The sequence below is a fragment of the Nyctereutes procyonoides genome, unplaced genomic scaffold (genome assembly GCF_905146905.1).
Source record: "Nyctereutes procyonoides isolate TBG_1078 unplaced genomic scaffold, NYPRO_anot_genome, whole genome shotgun sequence".
In the NCBI taxonomy this organism is placed as follows: Eukaryota; Metazoa; Chordata; class Mammalia; order Carnivora; family Canidae; genus Nyctereutes; species Nyctereutes procyonoides.
This window is the reverse complement of record NW_026575052.1, coordinates 19498159-19524124: the sequence shown is the minus strand read 5'-3', so window position 1 is coordinate 19524124 and position 25966 is coordinate 19498159.

The following is a 25966-nucleotide window of genomic DNA, read 5'->3' as shown; positions in this document are numbered from 1 at the left end:
ATTTAGACATTAGAATATGACTTTAAGGAGATGAAAGTGCCAGGTTTTATTCTCTTGACCCAGTTCTTATTTCAGCTATAAGGACAGATACATGTGAGCTCCTGGTCATCTTGGGATTGACAAGATGCCATCTTAGTGCATCTAGATCTTTCCTAAAATTGTGGGAATGCCTGATTTGCATACAAATATGGTTTAAAAATGTGAGCAAGTTACACTTCAGGGGCTAGCCCTTAACCAATGGGGAATGAGAGCTCGTGGATAAATATTTTAGCCTCTCATCTTTCTGGTGGATAATTCTAGGAAGCTTTCCAGAGGTGAGAGTGGAATTAAACCCTCAGTGATGTTAGCAGAAATCTAGATAATGTATCCTTATATTGTAAAATGCAGAACATCTCCTTGGAAATTTAAAAGTGGCTCTCATCTCCTGTGGCTGGAGATAGTATGTGCAGCTTCAACAGATCTCCTCTACTAAAGTCAGAACCATGTTAAGAAATGAGTGGGACCCTGAGTCATGGACTTGGAACATTTGGATAGAAGTGTCTATAAAACTTGAACTCCTAGGTTTCCCTGAACCCTCTCGGGCAATAGGTTGCAGCCCCTTTTCTGTAGCTAGAGGAGAACAATATTCTCTCTCCAAGAGACATTTACAGGGTGAGTGTTTCCATGCCTCCCTTCATTGCTTCCATTCCAATAACCAGACTAATAATAGATCTTAATACAGGTAAAGTGAAATAAAATCTCTTTGCAGAGATTAAAAGTTACTCACTAAAGGAGTATAGGACCAAGCAGGAGCCAGGTAATTATAAGAGAGAAGATGTAGATGGAATTGGATCAGATGGAACAGAAGGCAAAGCTGTGTGAATGTGAATTTATTGATATGGGTATTCTCTCCTGTGACTTAGGACTTAGCATTCTGATAAGGACACATGGAGTTATTCCTGTGAAGCTTCTGGAATGTATCCTTGAAATTTGAGCATGATATTAGGTTACAATAAATGAGTTGAGTATGGCAAAATATTGTGAAATGAATAATAAGGCCAAAAGGAAGTAAAAATTTTGGAATGGAGTACCACCGATTACCCTGTACCTGACTGTTTCCCTGGGAGGACTCAGAAGCCATATCTTTCACTGGACAATTAGAAATACACTACTGGGGGGGCACCAGCATGACTGAAAAGCTCAGTGATAGCTGGCTGCTGTAGGACAGGATTAATTGTAGGAGACACTGCCATGGAACTGGACTCCATAATTTCAGAAGCCAGCTGGCAGCACTTTACATCAGAGGAAAGGTGGTCACAATGACCACAGCTGGCAGCAAAGCTAGGATGACAACCAGAGTTCTTTGACTCAAAAGGATCTGTCAGACTAGCCAATAGATGATGACATTCATAGAGACAAGATAGCTGGGAAGCTGACGATGGTTATTGCTTGACTTGTATAATGGGAAATAATTGAAAATTGATGAGCAAGGGATGACATTAGGCACAGCAATGGAAGATTACAATTACTCATTCAGAATCTAGACGTGATTGAATTTTCAGATTCAGGGCCTATTGGTTGAAGGGAGACTGATTCCTCTTGAAGAAAAACTCTGAAATGCCATGACAGTGACATTTCATTTGTTTATCCAATAAATATTTTCTTAATACTTCCCTAAATGATTGGTAGAAATATATGAGAATAAGTATAGATAAAGAAAAGAAGTGCCCAGAATTTACTAGGGCTATTACATACAGCCATAGATCACAGTTATGCTAAGGGAATCAAAATATCATAATGTCCCTTTGACTAGAGTAGGAGCTTATGACAGGTAATAAATGAAATCCTTACTCAAGTCCATCCTACAGTGGATTCCATGGGGCCATGGTAGACCTGGAGTATATAAGTAGGATGGGTATACTTAAGTATTGCTGTAAGCTTCACATTGATCCCTGACCTGCAATAAGAATCATTAAAGTAGAGAAGGCCAAATGGAAACCTATAAACCACTCCATATGCTAGCTAAGATATATATCAGAAGAAATATCACATACTGGGAGGAACTATCGTTATAGGTGGTGCATCTGATATGTCCAAGGGGTGGACTGTAGCAGATGCTTTTTAGTACTTTGTCACATCTCCATATTTCATTTCTGATTTCAGTTGCAACTGTGGTGGGCAATTCCAACTCACTTACCAAGGGCAGCATTTCACCTTAAACTTGTGGTACAATTCTTTCTCTTTTTAACCAGAGTCCTCCAGTCATGGGAGTCAAATTGGCCCATAAGCAAACCTGGCTTGACTTGAAAAAGTATGCAGAGGAGAGAGGAAGTCAATGTTTTCAGTGGAGAAGATGAGCACTGATGCATAAATGTCACAGCCTCTCATCCTGTAGGCCATTGATTCTGGAAAGCATTTTGCTTGCATCCCAGAAATTCTAGTGCAGTCAAGCCTCTGTTGCTTCTAGCAGTAATTACCCTTTTATCAGCTTTTCCTCTTTGTTTCAGTTTCCTGTTCCCTTACTATTGATTTCTGGGATCAACTCCCACATAAAGTACCTATTCCCCAAGCCCTTGTTTCAGTGCCTGCTTTCCAAGGAAACCAAACTTGAGAACCTGGATATCTGGATTTCTATGAGAAACTCCTAATTTTTAAAATGACAACAACTAATTAATTAAGAAAAAAATACTGTTTGGGCCAATCCTAACACATCTATACTCATTCTCGTTCCCAGGAACCACCAGTGTGTCATTTTTCTTCCTCATCAATTGAAAGAGAATGTTTAAACCAGCATATTAGGCATGACTTGGTATCCATGCATAGAAGAATGTACCATTCAATTTTTGTCTGACCTTGATACATATACAATAAAATGGGAATTAGCATGCAATTACATCTTGCACAGATTGGAGCCCAGTGCTCCCTGAGCTCGGAGGTAAACATATACTTTGGGACTGGGAACCTTGTTCCCTGAGAGCTTGGTCTAGCCCCAGAGATCAAACCATTGAACTGGTTGTCAGTATCAGGCAGTGGCTACTTGACAAAGTAAAAAAACATGCAGCTGGTGCCTGAGTCGTCAATGCTTATATCCCCTGGGAGAATCCTGCTTGGTCATGTGTATCTAAGCACACAACCTTGGTTACCCAGGAAACCAAGGCCAAGTGAGTCTGGATGCTTTTTCTATGGCCCTTATGTTTAGTGGATGAGATGTTGCCAGAGCAGCTCAGCTGTGAGCATCTCAGAGATGAGGGATTCATGTAGATTCCTTCACAAATGCTGTGACGACTGCGATCAGGGACAATTTGTGGTGACAAACACTACTGAACACTGGAGCAAATTGCTATTATTCTGAAGGTCCTGTGCCTTGGTATACAAAATGGAGATAGACGTTCATTCATTTGAAAATTAATTAAGTGCCTACTATGTGACAGGAACTGTGTTAGGATCTGGGAATAAAATGGTAGATGAAATACACAAAGTCCCTGATCTCATGACTTTACATTCTGTTGAAAGAGACAGACATTAATTAATGTAACAAATAAACAAACAAGACAAGTTCAGTTGCTAATAAGAGCTATGAGAAGATAAAACATGGATATGTGGAAGATGACTGGCATGTGTTTCTAAGATGGGAAGAAGCCACTTTATAGGGGGAAGGCAGGGAACCTCTCTAAGGTGGCATTATATCAAGAAGATATCAGTGCCAAGAGGGTATGCACACATGAGCAGCTGCAGTAAGAACATTCCAAGCAGAGGAAATGTGTGAGACCTTAAGGCAGCAAAGAGGGTTCTCTAGAGAGTCAGGAGGTCTCTGCTGACTTCAACAGATCCACCTTCCACCCAAGGTCAGGATAGACTTTGGAAACAAAGAGGGCCTAGAGCATCAGAAGTATGGTGCAAAGAGCCCTGGACCAGAGACTAAATACTCTGCTACCTCTGCTCTCTTTTAGCTGGGTGGCCTTGGCCATGTCACTCTCCACTTTGAACCTCACTTTATCTATTTAGACATGAATTGGTTGGACTATCGTAGTGGTTCTCTTTGCCTTTTTTTTTTAATTAAGCTTTTGAACCTTTTGCTCAAAGGAAATACATAAAACAATTAGGATGTGGAGCACAGTTATAAAACTCTGTATGAAGTGATCCTTAAAGAACCTTCCGCCACCAGCCCTGGGAACCTAGGGCCCCAAGGGTCCAGGCCCCCTTGTGGAACTCTCAGATCCAAGAGTGGCCCTGCTTGTTTCCTCAATGCCTTGATGTCAAATCACCACCCCTGAGCCTTGCCCCTGCACCAGATCCCAGGGCCAAATTTGCCGGGCGGGGGGGCGGGGGGCGGTTCATCTTGCTTTATGCTTACAGGACAGTCTGGAGATTGCAAGGTCTGCAAAGCTGAGGCAAAAGGGCTCCTCCCAGCACTGTAACACACCACGTAGCCCAGGTCTGATAAAGAACTCAGGGAGGTTATGGCTCTTCTAAGGCTAGAGTTGTGTAGATTCCAGAACCAAGACTCCAGATGGGCAGGATCTGTCTCTTTCCTCTCCTTGATGAGACTGTGGAACATGAAAGGTGTGGCAGCAGCTCTTTCTGAGCCACATGGAGGGTACATAGTGGCTGGGAAGGCTCTGCATCCAATCTATGTGAGACCACAGGATAACAGAGGTGATGCTCAGACCTCTTCGGAGTGTAGGCCTGCCACCCTCCTGCCCTCTCCACTTTCCATTCTCTGACTTTGCCAGTGTCAGCCCAAGGAGAATGCTGCCAAAGACTGCCCATAAGCAGGTAAGTGGGGCCTGTGTTCCAGCTGCATTGGCAACTTTCCTTTGAACAGCACCCAGGAGAAACCTCCTCATCACCACCCTAGGACCCACACACACCCAGGGGAGTGATGAGGAGATCATTAAATGTTTAAGCATGAAATATAGCGTAACTCTAGTTTGAATTAATTTCTCTGAGCATTTGGGATGGGGGATTCTGATTATGTAAATAATGCATAAATCCCTAATGTAAAAGATAAACTTTCAACAGCCTCAGTAACTCAGGTTGAGCTTTGGGCTTGGGATGTAAAGAAAACACTGATTTCTTTAACTAAGCAAGTTCATTAATGTTCTTAAACTATAATTGAGGGATGCAGAGCAACGTGGTGTAGGATGAGAAAAGCATTGGACAGGGTGCCCGGAGCCCTGGGTCCTGCTCCTGGCCTAGTTTTGTGTAATCCTACAATAGCTTTTTGCTTTTCCTGGCGTCGGTTTCCTTATCTGATTCAAATGGGTCACTAGGTCTTGGTTTTCCTACTTCATCAGGATATGATAAAGATAGAATGAGACAGTGGACACAGAGCAAATCTACTTCAGGTGTGATTATCACTGTGTGAACTGTTTGTTACCAGTCTGCAGTGAGATAACTGCAGAAAGTAAGAACAAACATTTAAAAATTTTATAGTAATTTGACATTGCAGTGACAGACAAATGTGTGATCATGGGTCTTGCATCATTCAATTGGTTATAAAGCAATTTGAGTGTTGTCAAGTTCATGTGATGAGTTGTACTTGGCACGAGCTTCTTACTAGTATTAGAAATAAAACCAACAAAATAACATCAACAAAAGCTGGTCCTTCATCATAAACATTTTGAGAATCACTGATGCAGTTTCTTACTTTTAGAAGTCCCAAGACATTAGGACAATTTGTAACTGAGTGAGGTATGGTGTAAGAAGCTGATAACACAATAGAAGTGCCAGGAGGCAGTCCTAGAGCCAGCTGTTCTGCTCATTTGTTCTGTGACCTTGGATAAGCCACTCTTTTCTCTGAGCCCCTGACGCCATATATAATCTGTATCTGATGTTTTCTCCTTTTGACAAAGGTGCTGGTATAAAATCAAGGAGAAGATCAAAACTGCTATTAATAAAAGGGACCAAAGCTGGCTGATGAACTAGGTATTGGCTTGGGAGGGGTAGTAAATTGCAAAAATGGCCACAATCCTTTATCCTTCCATGTATCTATGTTCTTTACAAAATGATTTTATATCTTGTTTCAGACAGATCTACTTTTTTCTTTTTATTTTTTTTAGATTTTATTTATTCATTCAGAGGTGAGAGAGAGAGAGCACAGGCAGAGGGAGAAGCAGGCTCCACGCACGAGAGCCTGACGTGGGATTCGATCCCGGGACTCCAGGATCACGCCCTGGGCCAAAGGCAGGCGCTAAACCACTGAGCCACCCAGGGATCCCCTACTTCTCTTTCTTTTGGAAATGGGATAGCTTCGTGACTGGCTTTGGGTAATACAGTGCTACAGAAGTCATGGTGCACCAGTTCTGAGCCAAGGCTCCAAGAAGCTTCTACTTGCTCTGGGATCCCTGCGCAGCTGTCATGTGAACAAGTGATGAGCTGCTCACTTGAGGCCACCCTAGATCAGCCAATCTCCAGACAACCTGACAGCCAGCTACAGATTCATGGGGGAGGTCACCTGAGACCAGAGAAATCACCAAGCTTAGACTAGTCCAAATTGCTGACCTGTAGAAAAATATGTTAAGTAAATGCTTATTGTTTTAAGCTACTAGGATTTGGGGTCATTTGTTGTGCAGCAAAAAGCAATTGATCCAGGAGTAAAATGGCAAAATAAGATGGAGGCAGTTTAACCAGAGCATCTTTTTTTTAAAATTTTTTAAAAAATTTATTTATGATAGTCACACACACCCACAGAGAGAGAGAGAGAGAGAGGCAGAGACACAGGCAGAGGGAGAAGCAGGCTCCATGCACCGGGAGCCCGACGTGGGACTCGATCCAGGGTCTCCAGGATCGCGCCCCGGGCCGAAGGCAGGCGCCAAACCGCTGCGCTACCCAGGGATCCCTTTTTTTTTTTGTTTTTTTTTTTGTTTTTTTGAGAGAGAGAGAGAGAGAGAGAGAGAGAGAGAGTTGGGGGAGGGGCAGTGGGAGAAGGGGAGAGTCTTAAGCAGGTTCCATGCCCAATACACAGATCCTGAAGCAGAGACTAACATGGAGCCCAAAGTGGGGCTCATTGTGGGGCGCAAACTCACAAACTCATCGAGAGAGAGATCACCACCTGAGCTGAAATCAACAGTCAGATCTTAACTGACTGAGCCACCCAGGTGCCCCAGACTAGAGTATCTTTCTGGCCTTCCTTCTCTCTTGCGTTCAGCTCAAAAGTTGCATCTGCTTCCCTAATCCCAGTGAGTTATGTTTTTTCAAAATGTGCTTCCTAAAAAATAAAAAAATAAAAATAAATAAATAAAAATGTGCTTCCTGCCATCATAGACCAATGGCTCTTTGACATTTTGTATTATGGACCTCCTTGAAAATAGAATGAAAGCTAAGGTCCCATACTTCAGAAAAATGTACATCTCCACATTTATGTATACTTTGTATGTAGAAGACTTTAGGTCCAGTTGTGAATCCCTCTGTCCAGGCTAAGAGTTCTCCATATAGACCTAGCTCCTCTCCCCATCTTCTTTCCAATTGCTCTCTCATTCTCCACTATTAAGATTTCCCCATCTTCTATCTTAGCTATTAAAGGTCTTACCAACTTTGTCAGTTAATTCACAAAAGACAATATTAGAATAATAATCCATTAAAAATGTAGAGCCCTTGGAAATGACCAAAATATTCTCATATATAGCATCTCAGTTAATCCTCTTACAAGCCCTGTGAAGTATAAAGGCAGGATTTATTATCCCTGTTTATCAATGAGGAGACTGAGTATCAATCCAAGGGTGTTATTGCCCAAGATTACTCAGTTAATAAAGGTCAGCATCTGGATCCTTAGTGCCATTTTATGTTACTTTGCTTTCCAGAAACATGGCAGGCTAATGGTAGCAAAACCAGATGGAGAATGCTTACCCTGTGTATGAGGAGCATCAGAAAGGGCATGTGGCCATATGGATAGCAGGGAAAACAGTAGGAGTTGAGGCCAGGAGACTGGAATGCCTAGCAGATGTAGGACCTTGGAAGCCTCCACCTCCGGAGTATAAGCAGGGGAGATTGTCGGTAATATTTTAGGTTTAACCTCACCTAAGAAAATTCCATCATTAATTGCATCAGTCTATAAATATCCTCCTCCTCTCCCTGTTCCCAAAAAGGAAGGGATCTCAGAGTCTTTCACACAGTCCAAACTTAGAATGATTTACACTTCATCATAAACATGCCAGTCTATACCTTTCACAGCAAAACACAACTTGTTGAATTTTATTTTTAAAACAACCAAGAGAAGATGAGTCTGACTTGAACGTTTGATGTTCTTTGAACCAATTCAAGAAAAACTAATCTTAGACACTTAGTACAGTGTTAGAAACACAGCAACTATGTAAAGCATTGAGCTATTATTATTATTGCTATTGTTATTATAGTACCCTTTCAAGCAAGAACAGTTTTATGGAAAGGGACTTGGAAGTCATTTATAGAACTCCCCTCCCCCAACCTATTTCTGTGATCCAGAGAGTTGCCCTGCCCATTCACTTACTCAAATAGAGAGAAATTCCTTTTCTTTCTCCAAGGAAAATGGACTGCAGAATATCCTTGCCCTGGGATGTTTGTCTTTGACTGACCTGGGAGCCATGGGATTCAATAGGCATATTCTCCCCTCTAGGATTCAAGGTAACAAAGTACATGTCTGCACTGTTACCATGACTCCATTGGCTTGTTTGGCTTTCTGTGAGAGCATTTCCAACCTCACAATCCTTGTTATATTTAAAAATTGTTCTATTATCTACTCAGGAGCTGGAGTAAGAGGGCATGGCTGGCATGGAGAGTCTCAGTGAATGGAAATGAATAGATTGGGTACATTGATCCAAGGCCAACACACATAGCTCATTTGGTGCACACTAATTCTGATCTTACAGGTCACTAATTTCTTATGGGCTATCCAATCGATACATAGGTCTCTTTCAAGTGAGGGCCAAAGCTGAGGTTCATTTCTATAGAAAAGGATGAATAGTGTCTTAGTTAAGACTCTTTTGATTGAAAATAACATAAACCAACTCAAGTCAGCTTAAACAGAAAAAGAAATTTGCTGGAAGGATAATGGGTCCTCTCATGAAATCCTAGAAAGACAGGATAATTACATCTCAGGAAAAGGCTGGAGCAGGACATCTTTGGTGACCCTGAGAGTTGTCATTTTTGATTATCCAATATTCATTGTCCTTTCTACCGTCACTCCAATTTTCTTTTGAAAAAGTATCTTTTCCCTTTTGAATACAGCTTGGTGGAATTGTAAGCAGAGGTCCCTTGCTTTAGGTAAGGGGAAGCCACATTACCCAAAATAGGTCACTTTGATGCTTGCTCTCTGGAATTTGAATCTTAGTCAGAAATTTAGAGATTCAAAGCAGTTGGGATTTATCTATACTGGCTGTAGTACCTGTATCACCCTATTTTTCCCATAAGACTATTTCTAAAGTTACCATTTCTTGAAGCCTTGGGGTTGCCTTGGTTTTGTGCTTTTCAGGCTTTTTAGCTTTACCAATAATTCTCCAATGTACCCACATTCTAATAATTATTCATTCCAATAAATAATTAAAGTCAATCTCTTTTGCTGACCCATACATAGGCATCTATTTAGAAAGTTGCCATGGATTTGGATCAGCTAACTATTCCTAGTCTCTATATCTCACAACCAGAATTTTTTAGGAGACAGAATATGGCATATTTTGAGTCAGGGTTCCACTTGATCAAATTAGCTGAACCTATGGGGCAATGTCATATATTCTGAGCATAGCTGCCAGAGGCTAATCTCTCTGGAGGAAAGTTCCCAGAAAAGAGAATAGGCCCAGTTGACTAGTCCAACACTTTCTCCAAGGAAAATGGAATACAAACAGAAACCTTGGCTGACCAGGAAGCATCAAATGATGTGTTGAAGCAAACCTGATACTGGGAACAAGGTGTAAGCAAGTGGAGCAAAAGATATTTACAATATCTGATATTGTAAATCAGATATTGACCAGATCTAAAGAAGAGTAGTTGATCATGAAATCCACATTTTGAGTAGCAGCATAGGCTTGAGTTAAAGAACTCCATAGCTTCTGTTTTGAGCTGTAGTTTTCAACAATAAGGACTTCTGGGGCACCTGGGTGGCTCAGTGGTTGAGCATCTGCCTTCAGCTCAGGTAATGGTCCTGGGGTTTTGGGATCAAGTCTGGCATCAGGCTTCTCACGAGGAACCTGCTTCTCCCTCTGCCTATGTCTCTATCTCTCTTTCTGTGTCTCTCATGAATAAATAAATAAAATATTAAAAAACCCAATAGGACTGATATACCTTAGTCCATATAAACAATAAGTCTAGTCTTAGAGAGTCCAGTGCATAAACATCATGCAGATGAAATATGATCTTCAGTATTGGACCTCAGAACCTTGCTCTTCCCTAGAGTTATGCTTCTTTTCTACTCTCATTTGCCAACCCAGCCCTGTGGTAACACATATGAATTATCTAGATGTTTGGCTTAATTCTCTATTATACTTAGACAAGAATGGCAACCAGTTATTTTCTTCCAATAGTACTCATTTTCCCAGGCATTGATTGGGTCATTAGAGGAAGGAATCTTGAAAAATCTGAAATCCCAATTATATTTAGATTCTTTGGTCTGTTTTGCTCAAATATTTGTTTTCACTCTCTTACAAATAAAGTTTCTTTGCATGCTTGACGTGCAACTTTAAGGAGCTAAATTTCTAATACCTTTAGAATCAAAGGCCACAAAAGTAGCTAATCATCAGTAGAAGCCCCATTTACCTTTCAAGGGGATGTCCTGGGCATCTCTCCTCACCTTGGTTGAAACTGAAATTTCCAATCCATTTTATTTTCCCTGATAAACACAAACAATGTACAAAGTCACAATCTTGTGGTTATTTCTGACTCTTCTCACTTTTTACATAGATTGCTCACCTCATGGATTATTGCTCACCTCAACCTCATGACTGCAGGTTGCCAATGCTGTAGGAACTGAAATTTCCCACATTCCTAGTATTCCTGACCAGCAAATGGTGTGCTTCATTCTTTTCTGTGCAATGAACTGCATAAAGTGTATAAAATCCTTAAAATTAACACTTTTCATCTCAAAATCCACATGTTGAACAATTGGACATCTACATGCAAAGAAAATTAATCCAGATCACAGACTTATACCCTTCACAAAAAATAACTCAAAGCAGATCACAGACCTAAATGTAAAACACAAAACTTTAAAACTGAGAAGAAAACATAGGGTAAAATCTAGATGACCTTAAATCTGGCAATGACTTTTTAGATTTGACACTAAAGGGATGATCCATGAAGAGAAGTCATTGATAAGCTGGACTTTATTAAAGTTAAAAAATGCCTGCTCTGCAAAAGACAGTGCCAAGAGATTGAAAAGATGGACCACAGACTGGGGAAAAATATTTGCAAAAGACTTATCTGAGAAAGGACCATTATCTAAAACATACCAACAAAACTTTAAACTTAACAATGAGAGAACAATTAGATTAAAAAATGGGCCACAAACCTGAACAGAGACCTCACCAGAGACCATGGCAAATAAGCATATGGAAAGATGCTCCACATCATATATTAGGGAAATGCAAGTTAAAATAATGAGATACCAAGACATACCTATTAAAATAGCCAAAATCTGGAACACTGACAACACCAAATGGTAGCAAGGATGTGGAACAACAGGATCTCTCACTCATTGCTGGTAGGAATGCAGAATGCCACTCTGGTAGACAGTTTGGCAGTTTCTTACAAAACTAAATACACTTTTACCATACAATTTAGCAATTGCTTTCTTTGGTATTCACCCAAAGGAGTTGAAACCTTATGTCCACACAAAAAGCCCGTATAGTGGATTTATTCATAATTGCTAAACTTGGAAGCAAACAAAATGTCCTTCAGTAGGTGAATGGGTAAACAAACTGTGGTATATCCAGCCAATGAATATTATTCAGCGCTAAAAAGAAATAAGCTATCATGTCATGGAAAGACAATCTGGAAAGGCTGTATATTGTATGATTACAACTGTGTGATATTCTGGGAAAGGCAAGATAATGGAGACAGTTAAAAGATCAGTGGTGGCCAAGAGTGAATGGAAGGGGAAGGATGAATAGGCTAGAGCACAGATGACTTTTAGGACAGCAAACTACTCTGTAAGTTATTATAATGTTGGCTATAGATCATTATCCATTTGTCCAAACCCATAGAATATGCAACACCAAGAGTGGACCCTAATGTAAACTATGGACTCTGCATGATTATGTGGATATATCAATGTACATTCATCAATTAGAACATGAACTGCTCTAGGGAGTGATGATAATGGGGAGACTAAGCTTGAATGGGGGCAGAGATCATACAGGGAACCTCTACATCTTCTTCTCAATTTTGCTGTGAACCAAAACTGCTTCAAAAATAATCTTTAAAAAAAAACCCTCCACATTGTAAAAGTGAATCAAGTAATCAACACTATCTTGTGCTTAACCCTATATGATGTGGGGGAATTGAAGGAGATAGACTCAAAGAGCAGCAGGCTTATGTCAGCATTGTGGCATAGATGCTGGAATGACCCCATTTTACTAGTAAGGAAACTGAGGCTCAGAGAGGTCCATCTGACTAATAATTAGCAGAGCTGGTATTTGAATCTAGGGCTCTCTGATGGCAAGTCTGTACTTCTCAGGAAACACATGTAATAGCTGGAACAAAACAGGATGTTGTGTGGATTGAGGGTAGGTCAGACACAGAGCACTAGGTGGGGACATAGTGGTGCTGTAGAGTGGAAAGGAGGGGGATAATCTGGTTGTCTAGAGGAAGAAGGGAAGGTTTCCTGGAGGAGGTAGAAGTTTCCAAATCCTTGACATGTGTTTTGAAAAGGAACTGATTTAATGGACAACATTTACAAGTAAGGAGATTTCACCCCCAAAATATGAATTTATGTCTTTTTTTAAAAAATGACATTTCAGAACCCTGATTTCCCTCTGTATGCCAATAATTGACTATGTATGCTAAGTAGACATTTCTCCCATTTAGTGGGATATCCACTTTCTGATTTGCCCTCCAGTACTCCTCTCTCCAGGGCTGCTTCATACACTGGCAATTCCTCTCTGGCTTCTATAGGTTTTTGAATTTGGGAACCCCTCACTCCCAATATCTAAGGGACTTCACAGCCTTCTTCTGTTCTCTTCCTTATGACCTTCATCCCCATCCCAGGGAAAGGTCATCCTATTACATCCCAAGGTCAAGGTGAGTTTTGAGCCAGAATGTCTGGAGGTGAGTGAGCTCAAATGATGAGGTAAAAAGTGAAGAGCTTTTGCCTCTGACTGGTGGGATCTTTGGAACTGCTTACCCTAAACTGGAGGTCTGGATGGCTACTTTTAAGAGCAGGTCACTACCAAGTTTGGGCAGATAAAGAAAGATCTCAAATTGTTATATAAGAAATTTAAGTCACACATCAGCAAGAACTTTGTGATGAAAGTGGCTATGGGCTGCTGGGGAATTTTTATCCTTGGATTAAATCCTCATACCTGTTCTGCCAACTGATCTGTTCCTCACCAAGCCCCTCCAACAGTCATCATAGTCATGCCAGTATGATAAAGGTGTCAACTACCACTTACTGGGCATTCATTACATGTGATTCTAGACTAATGAGCATTGGCTCATTGCTGTAGAGATCTACAGCAACTCTGTAGGATGGGTGTTGTCAGTTTCATTGCACAAATGAAGAAACTGAGGCTCAGGGAGATTAAGCAAATGAGCCATGAGACACAGCTGGAGAGGGACAGAGATGAGATCAGCTCTTGTCATCTGAATCCAAAGCTCACGTCCTTAACAATGATGCCACAGCTTCCCTGCATCAGATGACCAAACCTTAAAAATGCATATTCTTGGGCCTCATTCCCAGTTGGAATCTCTATATATATAATCACTGGCAGTCGGGGTGGCATTGCTTAATGCTCACAAAAGTTTCGAGGAGGTGCAAGTGGCTGGGCTCCTTTGTTCCCAAGGCACACCTCTGACCAGACAGCACCTTCTTGCCCTTGAGAGACTGGGCCTGGCTCACTGCTCCACTCCAGCCTGAGCTCTGCAGGCTGATGAATTATTGAAGTCATTTCATGGATCAGAAGGAATCTTCAAGGGCATTACCTTTGCCTCCTTATTTTCTGGGAGACAAGGAAACTGAAGCTCAGCGAGGATGAGTGACTTGACCCAGGGCACACAAAGACCCAGGAACCTTCCTTCTCCATCTGCTGTGCACTCCCTATGCTGAGGGTTCCTTGCTTCCTCTGCCCTTCCTTCCCCCTTCTTCGGGCAGATGCACTTTTCTCCTCCCAAGTAAGGTGGATGGAGGCTCAGCTTTATTTGGGGACTGGCACTTACAGAGACAGAGCATTCAGGAAGGCACGGGGCCTGTCTTGCACTTATAGCAGAAAGTTGTCACCTTCATGGCATGCAGCCACAACATTTGCATTTGGACTGCTGAACATAAACAGAATCCATCTCCATCCCCAAATCAGGAATTTCACCCAGGTTGCCTCCCCCCATGTCCTCATGTGAGCCCAGAGCCTCTCAATTCCTTTGCTCTCGGCAGCCCCTGCCTCAAACCTTTCAAAACCAATAAAAATCCTAGGTGCCACTTTCCCTTGGCTTTATGGTTGTTTTTTCCTCCTTCCTCTCTCTCTCTCTTTGCAGCTGCCTTCAAAACAGAGAGGAGAAGCCTCTATTTGGTTCTGACAACAAGAGCTCCCTGTGCATTTTCGCCTTGTGTTTTACTTCTGTCATTGATCAATAAACTTAAATGCCAGGCCTCCATCACAGCTGCAGACTTTGGTTGCCCAGACTGTCTTGGCCCAGCGGAGCTTGTCTGCTTGAGTTCTGATGCTGAGAAATGTCACAGTGGGGAGGGGCCCTCAGCCTCCACCAGTGTGCAAGGGAGGGGAATGGTGACAGCTCATTCAGGGCATCTGTGGGCATCCTACAGGCCCTGAGGGTTACCAGTTGGTTGGAACTCATTCTTGTCTGGGGCTGTAAGCAGCTACAGGTAAAGTGTATCACAGCACAGGTGCTGAGTGAGAGAAGTATCTCCAGTGCCCATGGCAACCAAGACTCATTAATCTGCTTGCCGTGAAATCCTCAGGGAAAATGGATGTCCACGAGGAGTTCCCCCAATCCTGGTCTCCACTGGGACATTCACCAGCATTGTGACATTTGGCCTGTCACTCAACTTGGCTGGGCCTCAGTTTCTGTAGCTCTGAAGCAACTCCCTATTCTCACTGGCAGTCTGAGAAAGTAGACATAGAAGTGCTTTGGAAAGTGTGGAGTACCATGCAAGCGGGAAGTGTGGCATTTGTATCCTGGTTGAGAACTAGTGGCACAAGTGCTTTTTCAATCTTCATCCCCCTAATTGTCTCTCACTATGGAAATGCACCAAGAGCTGTGATGCTTCCAGAACAATTCTCACTTACTAATGTACCATGAAATTTAAAAGGATAGGTAGATGTGGAAAAAAGAGAAAACAGGCAGTTGCTAAATCATTCACAAATGCTCCTGTTCAATAGTTACCTTTCAGTAATCCTCACCTCCACCTGCCACAGGGCCTAGATTCGCCTCCCGCAAGGACTCACTCATGGGAGGGTCAGAACTTGCAGGGCAGGTGTGGGGAGGCAGCTGTGACCCCTGCCTTCTTTCCCCAGTTGGGACATGGGTGTGTCTATACCCTTGTCAGCTGCCTCCTTGAAACAGAGGAGTCAGTCTTGTGTGGCTGGGACTAAGTCCTGCTCATGTTTCATTACAAGAAAACACCACACTTGAAAACCCCGATGGCTTGTGTGGTATCATGGACTACATCTGAGATTGACCTTTACCTCTGGGAAGTAGCTCAGCAAACTACAAGGACAGTGTGTCTGAGAACCTTTTTTTTCCTAACCACCAAGGCTGAGGGTAGGGTTCCTTAGGCCTGGCCATCAGCAACAGGCTGATAATAAAAACATGTCCATCTAAATGGTAGATTTTCTCTGAATCAGAGAAGGTCCCTTCCAAAGTGAGTGGCTATTGCTCATCTCTGGTGCCTTGTTGTTAAGAGTATGCAGGTCCAGCGCAGCCTGGTGGTTCAGTGGTTTAGTGCTGCCTTCAGCCCAGGGTGTGATCCTGGAGACCCAGGATCGAGTCCCACATCGGGCTCCCTGCGTGGAGCCTGCTTCTCCCTCTGCCTGTGTCTCTGCCTCTCTCTGTGTCTCTCATGAATAAATAAATAAAATATTTAAAATAAAAGGAGTATGCAGGTCCAGAGCTGTTAGGTCCCCTGATATTTCAATAGAAGGCTATGAATGTGAATTATGATGTGAAAGGAGCTAAATTTCCAAAAATCAAAAAGCAACTGTGAGCCACCTGTTTGCAACTTTTGGCCTAAGGCTATCCGGGCTTGGTAGGAATCTAGAAGGACAGGCACGAAGATGTCTGATTCATTTCCTTTTGCTGTCTTCAAGGAGACCTGGTCCCTCAAAGACTAAGCTGACTGCCTTCAGCACAGACTACTTATCTCTCCCTCACCCCAGAGGCACCCCAGGTTTCAGGAGAAACTACTCACACACCTTCTTCCAGAAGGATGGTTGAACAGAACATCTGTGTGCCCAGTGCTTTCCGCCTATGTTGATGCTACTTAGACAGCCACACCTTGAACACGGGAACTAACATTTCATATGAATCATGCAAGAGGGCAGGGTGGGAGGACCGGGTCACCATGCGTTCAGTAGTTCCTGATCATTTCAACCCAGTTCAGTGGAGCCACATCCTATGTGCCTTTCTTTTATGTTAAGGAAAACAGTCACACTTTGCAGAGAGAAAAAAATTAAAGGGGAAAATGGTGCCATTTGAATGGTTTCAGTGAATCTGCTCAGGAGCAAATGAGGCTGCAAGGAGGAGTGTGTGTAGCCCACTCAGTCATCTCAATGCCTCTTGACCCCATAAGTGGGATTCCATCTCTAATCTGCCAAGTGTTCTTAAATATGGGCTGTGGGGTGCATGTCTCCACTTTGTGCTAATCCTCACAGGACATCCAACATTGAACTTAACTGATGATTTATGCACTGTCCAAAAGTAATTTGGAATTACTTGATTTTCACCTTTGTCTCTAGAACCCAACAATTAGAGAAAGAAACCATCCCTGAAAACAAGCTATGTTTAGAGATGTTTTATCATTTAGGGCTGACACAAACCTACAATAGCACTTCTCATGTCATTTGTGATGGAAAACATGTGCTTGAGCCAGAGAGAAAGGGACAGAGGTACAGTTGGGGCACTGTACACTGAGAGGCTGTTAGTGATGCCCCGGGGTAGCTGTGGGGGTTACAAAGCTGGGCGCTGCTGTTCCCTACACCATCTTGGCAGGTTGCATCAAAACTGGGGCTCTGAGCATCACCCGTTGAGCGTCAAGTGTGCTAATGCAAGACTACAAAACAAAGATCAGTCACTCTCTGACTTTTATGCTCTGTCTCTCCTTCTCTTGGGAAATAACTAGTACAGATGCACTAAAGGCCACTTCTTCTGATCTCTCCTCCTGCCTCCTTCCTTCCAAAAGGGAAGTTGCTCTGTATTTTTCCCTTGCATATTTTTTATACTCCACTCATTAATACTAACACACACTACTGCTGTATGTGTGCTTGGGCTGAGGTAATGGACCCCTTTGCAGCTGGCTTACTGTTAACTCATCCTGGCAGTCCTGTAAAGCCATCTTGCTTGGTTCTTTGAGTGCACTTGGAGTCTTCCCATGTCCCGAGATGCTCCAGGGATGCCCAGCACTCATTGGGCCCTCTCTCATCTGGACCTGCCCAGCACTGACCACTCCCTTGCTATCTTGTGCCAGTCTTGTCCCCCTTGCTGCAACCAGAGCCTCTCTGAGGGTCACTCATCTTTCAGCTCCTGTCCCTCAGCCTGCCCATGGCACAATATCCACTTAGAGTGGAAGGAGCTGTGTGATGTTAGTGTTATTCAGTGTTCTGTGAGAGGTAAAGGCATGCAGTAGGAAGTACAAATTCCCTCCCTCACCTGCCTTGGTGATGTGCCTTGGCAAATCTGAAGCTTTTGTCCCTTATCAGCCTTAGGAGAGCCCAAGAGAAAGCCAGAGACATCCCCCCCTGGAATAGCAATATGAACCCAACTGCAAGAGGGCAGTGAACTATCTGATACATTTTATCCTCTTAACTTACAGCTTGATCACACATTTGGGGGAAATTTTAGGACCGGGGCCAGCCAGAGTATGGCTGAGATAGTCTTTTTTCTTTGTGAAGATGTTTCAAAAATTGGTATTTCTTGAAACTTTCAGCTTTACATCATCACTTGAGGACCTTGGTAACCTCAAGTTTTCTGGTGCCACTCTAGAGTCTGATTTGGTGGTGAGTGGTTGTCCTCCCTCTCTATTCCATTGGTAGTTCTTCCTTTTATCCAGTATTAGTGTTTCAGGAATAAATTGATTTAACTCAGGGTTTCCCAAACTTGCCTCACCATCAGGCTCAACCAGGAGGCCTGATTAAAAGTTTAGATAGCGTTGGGCCCACAACTCTTCTAAGTCTGAATCTCCAAGAAGAGGTCCTATCATTTTTATTTTTAAAGTAAATAGGGGTGGTGGCTCAGTCAGTTACATTTCTGCCTTCAGCTCAGGTCTTGATCCTGGGTTCCTGGACTAGAGCCCGGAGTCCTTGGGCTGTCTGTTCAGCAAGGAGCCTGCTTTTCCTTCTCCTCCTTGCTCATGCTTTCTGTCACTGTCTCTGTCTCTCTCTCAAATAAATAAATAAATAAATAAATAAATAAATAAATAAAATATTTAAAAATGTATGAAATGTTGACCTAATGAAAGTTATCTATTCCCTCAGTATTCTATTATGAAAAATTTTAAACATACAGCAAAATTCCAAGAATTTTAAGTAAACCCACAGTTGAGATTCTATAGCTGACATTTTACTATACTTCTTTTATTGTGTATTTATCCACCTATCTGTTCCTCTCTTTGCCCAGATTTTCATCTTTGTTTTGGGGGCATTTTAATATGAATTGCAGGCATCTGCGCACTCACCCCTAAATACCACAGCATGCATTATTATCAACTAGAGTTCAATATTTGTTTACAGTGTTTTTTCCGTTGAGGAGAGGTAAGATTTACAAAGTGAAATGAACAAATCTTAAATGTGCCATTGAATGAGTTTTGACAAATGCATACATCCATGTAACCCATGCCTCTTAAAGATATGGAGCACTTCATCACTCTAGAAAGTTCTCTCATATCCCTTCCCAGGTAAACTCTGCCCCCACCCCTCAGAGGCAATTACTTTTCTGGCTTTACCCATCATAACTTTGCCTTAACAGAAACAACCTGTTAAAAGAAGCAAAGCGAACAACATTTTCTAATAACATTGGATCCATATTCCCAATATTTTAAATGACTACAGTAAAAATGCAGAAGCAGGAGCTGTAGGGGGTTGCTGAGTCCTGAGCCTGAGTCTGTGGCATCCCACAAAGCATCCTCTGAGGTGTGTGTCTGGTACCCTGGCACTCCTAGAAAAACCTCTTGCAACTGCTACCCTGGAGCCCTGCTATGTCCATAGTCTTCCTTTCTTTCATCCTTACAGTGCTGCTTTATTCTGGGGAAATCTTACTCTTCCCAAGCAAAAAAAGATTCTAGATTCCTAGCTACAGCTTGCTATAATAATTTTACAAAGGAGAAGAAGAAAACAGTTTCAGTTATTGTTTTATTTGTTTTTTGGGGGTGAGAAGTTTCCTTGTTCAAATTTGGGCACATGGGTTACACAGTTTCATTTCACAGTTCTCAATAAAGCTACCTGAACTCTGATTGTATCAGCAACCTCCAGCTACTTCCCCAACTTGAGCCCTGTAATATAAGCCTATAATTTTCATCGTGCAGCAGGGGCAGGCTTTATGGGCTGGGGGACGCAGCAGAGTCTCATCTCGCTGCCTGGTTGCCACAGGCTAATCGCATGGAACAGAGCTAACCCTCAAAATGTCAGAGAGAATGAAAGAAGAGCCCCATCCCCACCCCCACCCCAACTATCCCTTTGGATGAGAGAAGTGAGTGGTCTCTAGGCCCTTCAGGCCACAAGTCATCTACCAGGCTTTTCTGGCCTAACTGCTCAGCTCTCATTTCAACTTCCCAGGCTCCCTGAACAATCAATTGCTCACACTGGATCCTGGGGAGTGTTACCTATCCCCAGCCTTACTTCTCTTGGTCTCAGGTTTTTTTTTTTGTTTTTTTTTTTTAAAGATTTTATTTATTTATTCATGAGAGATGCAGAGAGAGAGAGAGAGAGAGGCAGAGACACAGTCAGAGGGAGAAGCAGGCCCCATGCAGGGAGCCTGATGTGGGACTTGATCCCAGGTCCCCAGGATCAGGCCCTGGGCTAAAGGCAGCACTAAACCGCTGAGCCACCAGGGCTGCCCTTGGTCTCAGTTTTGTATTTCCACAGCTCTTCTTAAGGTGTGTGTCTAGCATTAATATACAAAGCAGGTTTTCAATGATTGTTTGCTGAATTGTTACATAAGAGACTGGATACATCGTGACCTCATCGCCACATATTCATCTCAGGCCCCATGCCAGATGGCTGTCATCCATTGTAGGCAGCCAGTTATTGCTTCCAGAGCTGCAGCAGGGACTCTCCTGACCTTAACAGTGAAATGCGGGTTTTAATCAGACTCAGCAGAAGTCATAACTGACCCAAGCACCTTGGCTGTCCATTTTTGGACAGTGGTGCTACTAGTAAATGAGGACATCTGGGAAGAACAACAAATGGATCAAGGCTCACTCTTCTGATATGAAGTATGGTTTTTTGTTAACTTGTAGCTCAGGCTTGATTACAATTATCCATCTACAGAAGTCTTGACTGAGCCTAAATCCCTTATATGAAATATTTTTTGTTAAAGATTTTATTTATTTGACAGAGAAAAAGAGAGAGCACAGGCAGGGAAAGTAGCAGAGAGAGAGAGAGGGAGAAGCAAGCTCCCGACTGAGCAGGGAACCTGATGTGGGACTCCATCCCAGGATGCTAGGATCATGACCTGAGCTGAAGGCAGATGCTTAACTGACTGAGCCACCCAGGCACCCCATCCGTGATACAAAATTTAATTGCATGTGCTAGAATTCAAACACATTTAATAGGTGGAAGTCTCAGTCCACAGATGCTTGAGTACAGGAATTTTATTTACTTTGAACTCTGAGCTCCCATTCCACCAGGTCACTGGGGAAGTCAATCTTAGCCACAAAAGACTACCTCATCTGTGCTATTCCGACACCCAGATATTGTCTGGCTACTGGTGCTTTAGTCATTGAGGTAGTCATCCATGTTCTTTGCCAAGTATTCTGGTCCCCTTTCTTCTTTCTGGACCCTTGTACAATTTCACATTACAAGTCTCTTTTGGTTGGGTGGGGTTCAATGACCACTTCTGACTGATGAGTTGTGAATAAAAATAATGAATCTGATCCTTGGCCCCATGAGAACTGGCAGTCTAGCTGTACCTCACACTCAGAGCAAAAAAGTGGTATAATGGTAAAGCCTTCCACTTGGATTAAAGTCCTTGAATTAAGGTTGACTATAAGGCCTTTGGCAAATAACTTAACATGCCTAAGCCATCATCTCTTTACTTATAAAATGGTGCTCAGGATGCTTACTCCATGGAGCATTTGAGGATTAAATGATAGTATCTTGGTAAAACCCTTAGTAGATTACCTAGCATATAGTTGAGGCTTAACTAATAGGAGTTACCTTTTGCTAGCCAGTTTTAATCTCAAAATATCTCTCTTCAGATGACTTGGAAGAGGTGTAGGTAGGTGGCACCGGGCTTAGACAGCTAATGTTTCCCTCAAAATCTGCCAGGTTCTATTGCAAAGTCATGTCAAAACACAGAACCAAATAAGACATTTACTGGAAAAGAACTAGGCAGCTGCTGGAAATGTGCTGGTCCTCCACATCAGGTTGCTATTTCAATAGACTATTAAATGTCAAGTAAGTGTTTTCCTCCTGCTTATTGACCTCACCAAGATCATCTCTCTGTGATCCCAGTTAGAAGGAATTGGCAGTCTTGATTCACTTGCAGGCTGACTCTACAACTTGGAGGACAGGATGTTAAGCAAGGCTATGTATTCAGGCAATATGAAATCTCTAGAGCTGGAGGCATGTATATGTATACATATGTATTCATTTATTCAAAAACATCTATCAAGACCTTATTATGCATCAGACACTGGTCTAGAATCTAGGGATACAAGGATAAACAAAAGAGATAAATAACCCTCTCCTCATGAAGTTTACATTCTAGTGGGGGAGACAGATGATAAGCAAGATAAGTGAGTAAAATAAAAAGGACGTTAAATAGCAGTAAATGCCAAGGAGAAACACCATACCATGGAAGAGGAATAAGAAATGTTGTAATTTAGATAGGGTGGCCTAGGAAGTCTCATGAGAAGAAGGCTTTTAAGCATATCCAGGTATCAATAATCCAGACTGTGAAAATGTCCCTGCCATGCCCCATCTCACAGCATCATTCCTGATAAACTAAAAATAATGACCAGGATGGACATGTGACTGGTACTGATCAGGGAAATCAGGGAAATGGTGAGCAGAAAAGGACAGCATGGTTGGGTGCAGAGATGATCCTGAAAAGTGGAAATATGCTCATTCATTCAATTGTTCATGAAATACCTATTTATGCCATAATAGGTATCATATACATACTGGGTTTTAGAAATGTTTTGAGAATTATGGCTAAGCCCTTTATTCTGTGTCAGGCCCTTTCCATGGTGCTGAAGTCCCCAAATTGCTAGAGTACCTGCTGTCAGGGAGTTTATGACCTAGTTGAGGAAAGGGATTCAGATAAATATTAGTAACATTAAGCACACATATAAGTTGCACCATCTGTCAAACCCTATTCTAATACTTTACATATATTAAGTCATTTAATTCTTACAAAAACCCTATAAGAGATAAGAATGACTATTATTTCTATTTTGCTGATGAGGGAACTAGGAAAGAAAGAGGTTAATTGTTTGTTTCAACATACCTAAGCTAGTAGTAGAACCAAGCATCTGAACTCAAGCAAATTTGTTCCAAAGCCTTTGCTCTTAATTACTAAGCTGCATGTCTATAAACAAAATGTATGATTTTTTAAAAAAGATTTTACTTGTTTATTCATGAGAGACACAGAAAGAGAGAGGCAGAAACATAGGAAGAGGGAGAAGTAGGCTCCCTGCAGTGAGACCGATGTGGGACTTGATCCCTGAACTGCAGGATCATGCCTGGAGCCGAAAGCAGAGCTCAACCACTGAGCCACTCAAGTGTCCTAACATGTATGATTATAATACAGAATAAGCGATAGAACAAAACTTGCAGTTTTTTACATCATTAATATGAAAATGGAAGTAACGAGATGGAAGTAATCAGACTGTAACAAAAGTCAAGGATTCACATGAGGGCAGAAGAAATTCTCTTGTGCTCAGTTTCCTAGGACTGGGGTATACCTGGCTTGCGCAGGAGGAAAAGAGTCTGGATGTTGAAGCCTGACAGAGAGCAGAAGAAGGAAGCAGGAGGGTCCTTGTTCACACGTCAACTTTGTCACCCTGTGGGAACTTGAAGTGTGTCAAGGAGGAGCTGTTAACAGTGTTTGTTTCTGGTAAACACCTTTGTTCCTCGAGTTGACTATTTTTAAACTTTTCAAGCTGAGCTAACTTCAGGTGTGACATTTCAAAGCAGTTGCCCAGATTTTTATTAGGTGAATGAAGGGGGAGTAAAATGGAGAGGGAGAACTGGGGAAAAATTTAAAAGACTTCAGGAAATGATAAACTAGAGTTTAGGAGTGGCACTTCAGTCATCTGATATACCTCTGCCAAGACTTTGGTGTGGCAGAGAATAAGAGGTGGTTACAGTGGAGTGGAACTTTCTTTATACTTCGTCTTTCTTCAGTTTAACAAACACTAATGTGACTGCTGCTCTTCACTCAGATTTGTGCTGGGTCTCTACCCCCCAAGATGCTTTTGGTTGCACTTCAGCAATAGACGTTTCTGCTATATATTCATTTCCTGTACATCTTGTTTTCCTGGTCAGTTTTGAGTCTCAAAGCTAACTTTTTTAAGACCATTAGTTGTCAAAAGGAAACATATTTTCTAAATTCCTAGAGCTGCCCCATTTATAAATCAACAGGCAGACCTCGCTACCTGGGACTCTAGAGTCTCATTACTGACCATGTTAGAAAAAATTTAGGAGCTGTTATAAAAAAAGCATCTATTAGGAAAGAAGGAAAGAGACATTCTCAGGAGAGAAGATAAAGGAAGGAAGGCAAGAAGTTAGAAGTGGTGGTTTTGAATCACCCCTTGTGGGGAGAGGTTGTGGAGACCTAAGCCAATTATTCCCATAAATTTGGATAACTTCCAATTCGGGAAATTTTGCTTTTTATTTCTTGGGATTCAAGCCTCAAAGAAAAAATCTTCATGTTCAACATGGAGCTGAAATAACTTGGATCCACCAGTTTGTAGCTTGAACTAACAGGGAATTATGTGAGAAGGGAAGATGGCTATCACCATTTCACAAGCATTCCTGTTTCTGGTGAGTCATGGAAGAAGTGCAAAGGTTTCATACACTTTTCAAAGGAGATCAGATAAGGCTGGTAGTTGAGTTGCATTGCAGGCCCCCTAGAGCTTGGGTGGGGCTGTGTCAGCTGGGACCAAGGAAGGCTTGGTTCTTCAGGGCACCGTACATTCTGTCACCTTGACTTGAATGGCCACATCCCACATAAGCAACTCAGAATCTCATCCCCACTCCCACCACCTACAAAAAAGCACTGGATCCTGAAGCTCCTGTCTCAGCATCACTAGGCTACCACCCAAAATTCCCCCTTGAATTCAGTGTCATCTTTGAAATATAAAAGCCAGAGAAGGTGGAAGGAAGACATTCCTGATAAAATACTGAAATTCCTACATGTTTACCTGGGAATGTCAGTAACCCTTTGATACTGATATATCCATTAGGAAGTTTAAATTACTCATGCCCAATCACCATGCAGCAAGATGAGATTCACAAGAACTTCACTCAATTTACAAAATATAAGGAATGCTCCATTTTTACACAGTTGAGTGTGGCTTCTGAATTGTTGATCTTACAATTTAGTCCAACTGAGGGGATCAGACATGAAACAAAAGCAAGGCAGATACGGGGTGTAGGTACCAAGTGAGTCAGGGAGAAAATGAGCATGTTGAAGATCTCAGGGGAGTGATCTGTGTGTTCCAGTGACTTGTGAGGAAGGTGACCTGTAGGAGAAGCTGAGCTGCCTTGAACACAGGACGGGACTGTGGCCAAATCACATACCACCCCAGGGACTCAGGACCGGAAATTGGGCCTCTTCTATCTGCCTTGACTGGCCCATTGGTTCTGGTGAGATTCAAGTGATTTTGTGGAATCCCAAAAACCATGAAATGAAGACAGTTTAAAAAATTTAGGAAAGATTCAGATGTGCTCTAATGGGCTGGTATGCCTCCTGAGGACTTTTCACCTTTCACACAACTGGGAAAAAACCCTCACTAGCAGGTCCCCGTGTTTGGCACAAAATAGAGACCAAAGCATGGGCTGTTCCACTGCTCCCTTCTGAAGTCCATGGGGTAGGGAACCTCCCTCCTGCTTGAGGCTGGTAAACACTTTATGGGCATATGGTGTCCTTGGAGGAGAAGGTGGTGGTGATTGGAGGGCAGGACTAGAATGAGGAGGCAGTTCTCCCAGGGAAATGCAAAGCCTATGAAGAGCCCTTACTCATCCTACTGTGTGCAGATTGTGAAAAGAGCAAACAACATCCTGTTGACTTTTACAGTTCTATTTTAGAGGCTTGGGGGGTCATGTCTTGAGGGACTGGGACTTTAGTGATGATAGCCTTCTTCAGGAAGCATTCACACTCTTGTATCATGTGATCCTCCCACCAACCTTAAGAGGTAAACTGAGTAAAACCCATCACTCCCCAGAACATTGGAGAAGAAAAAGAACAAAGC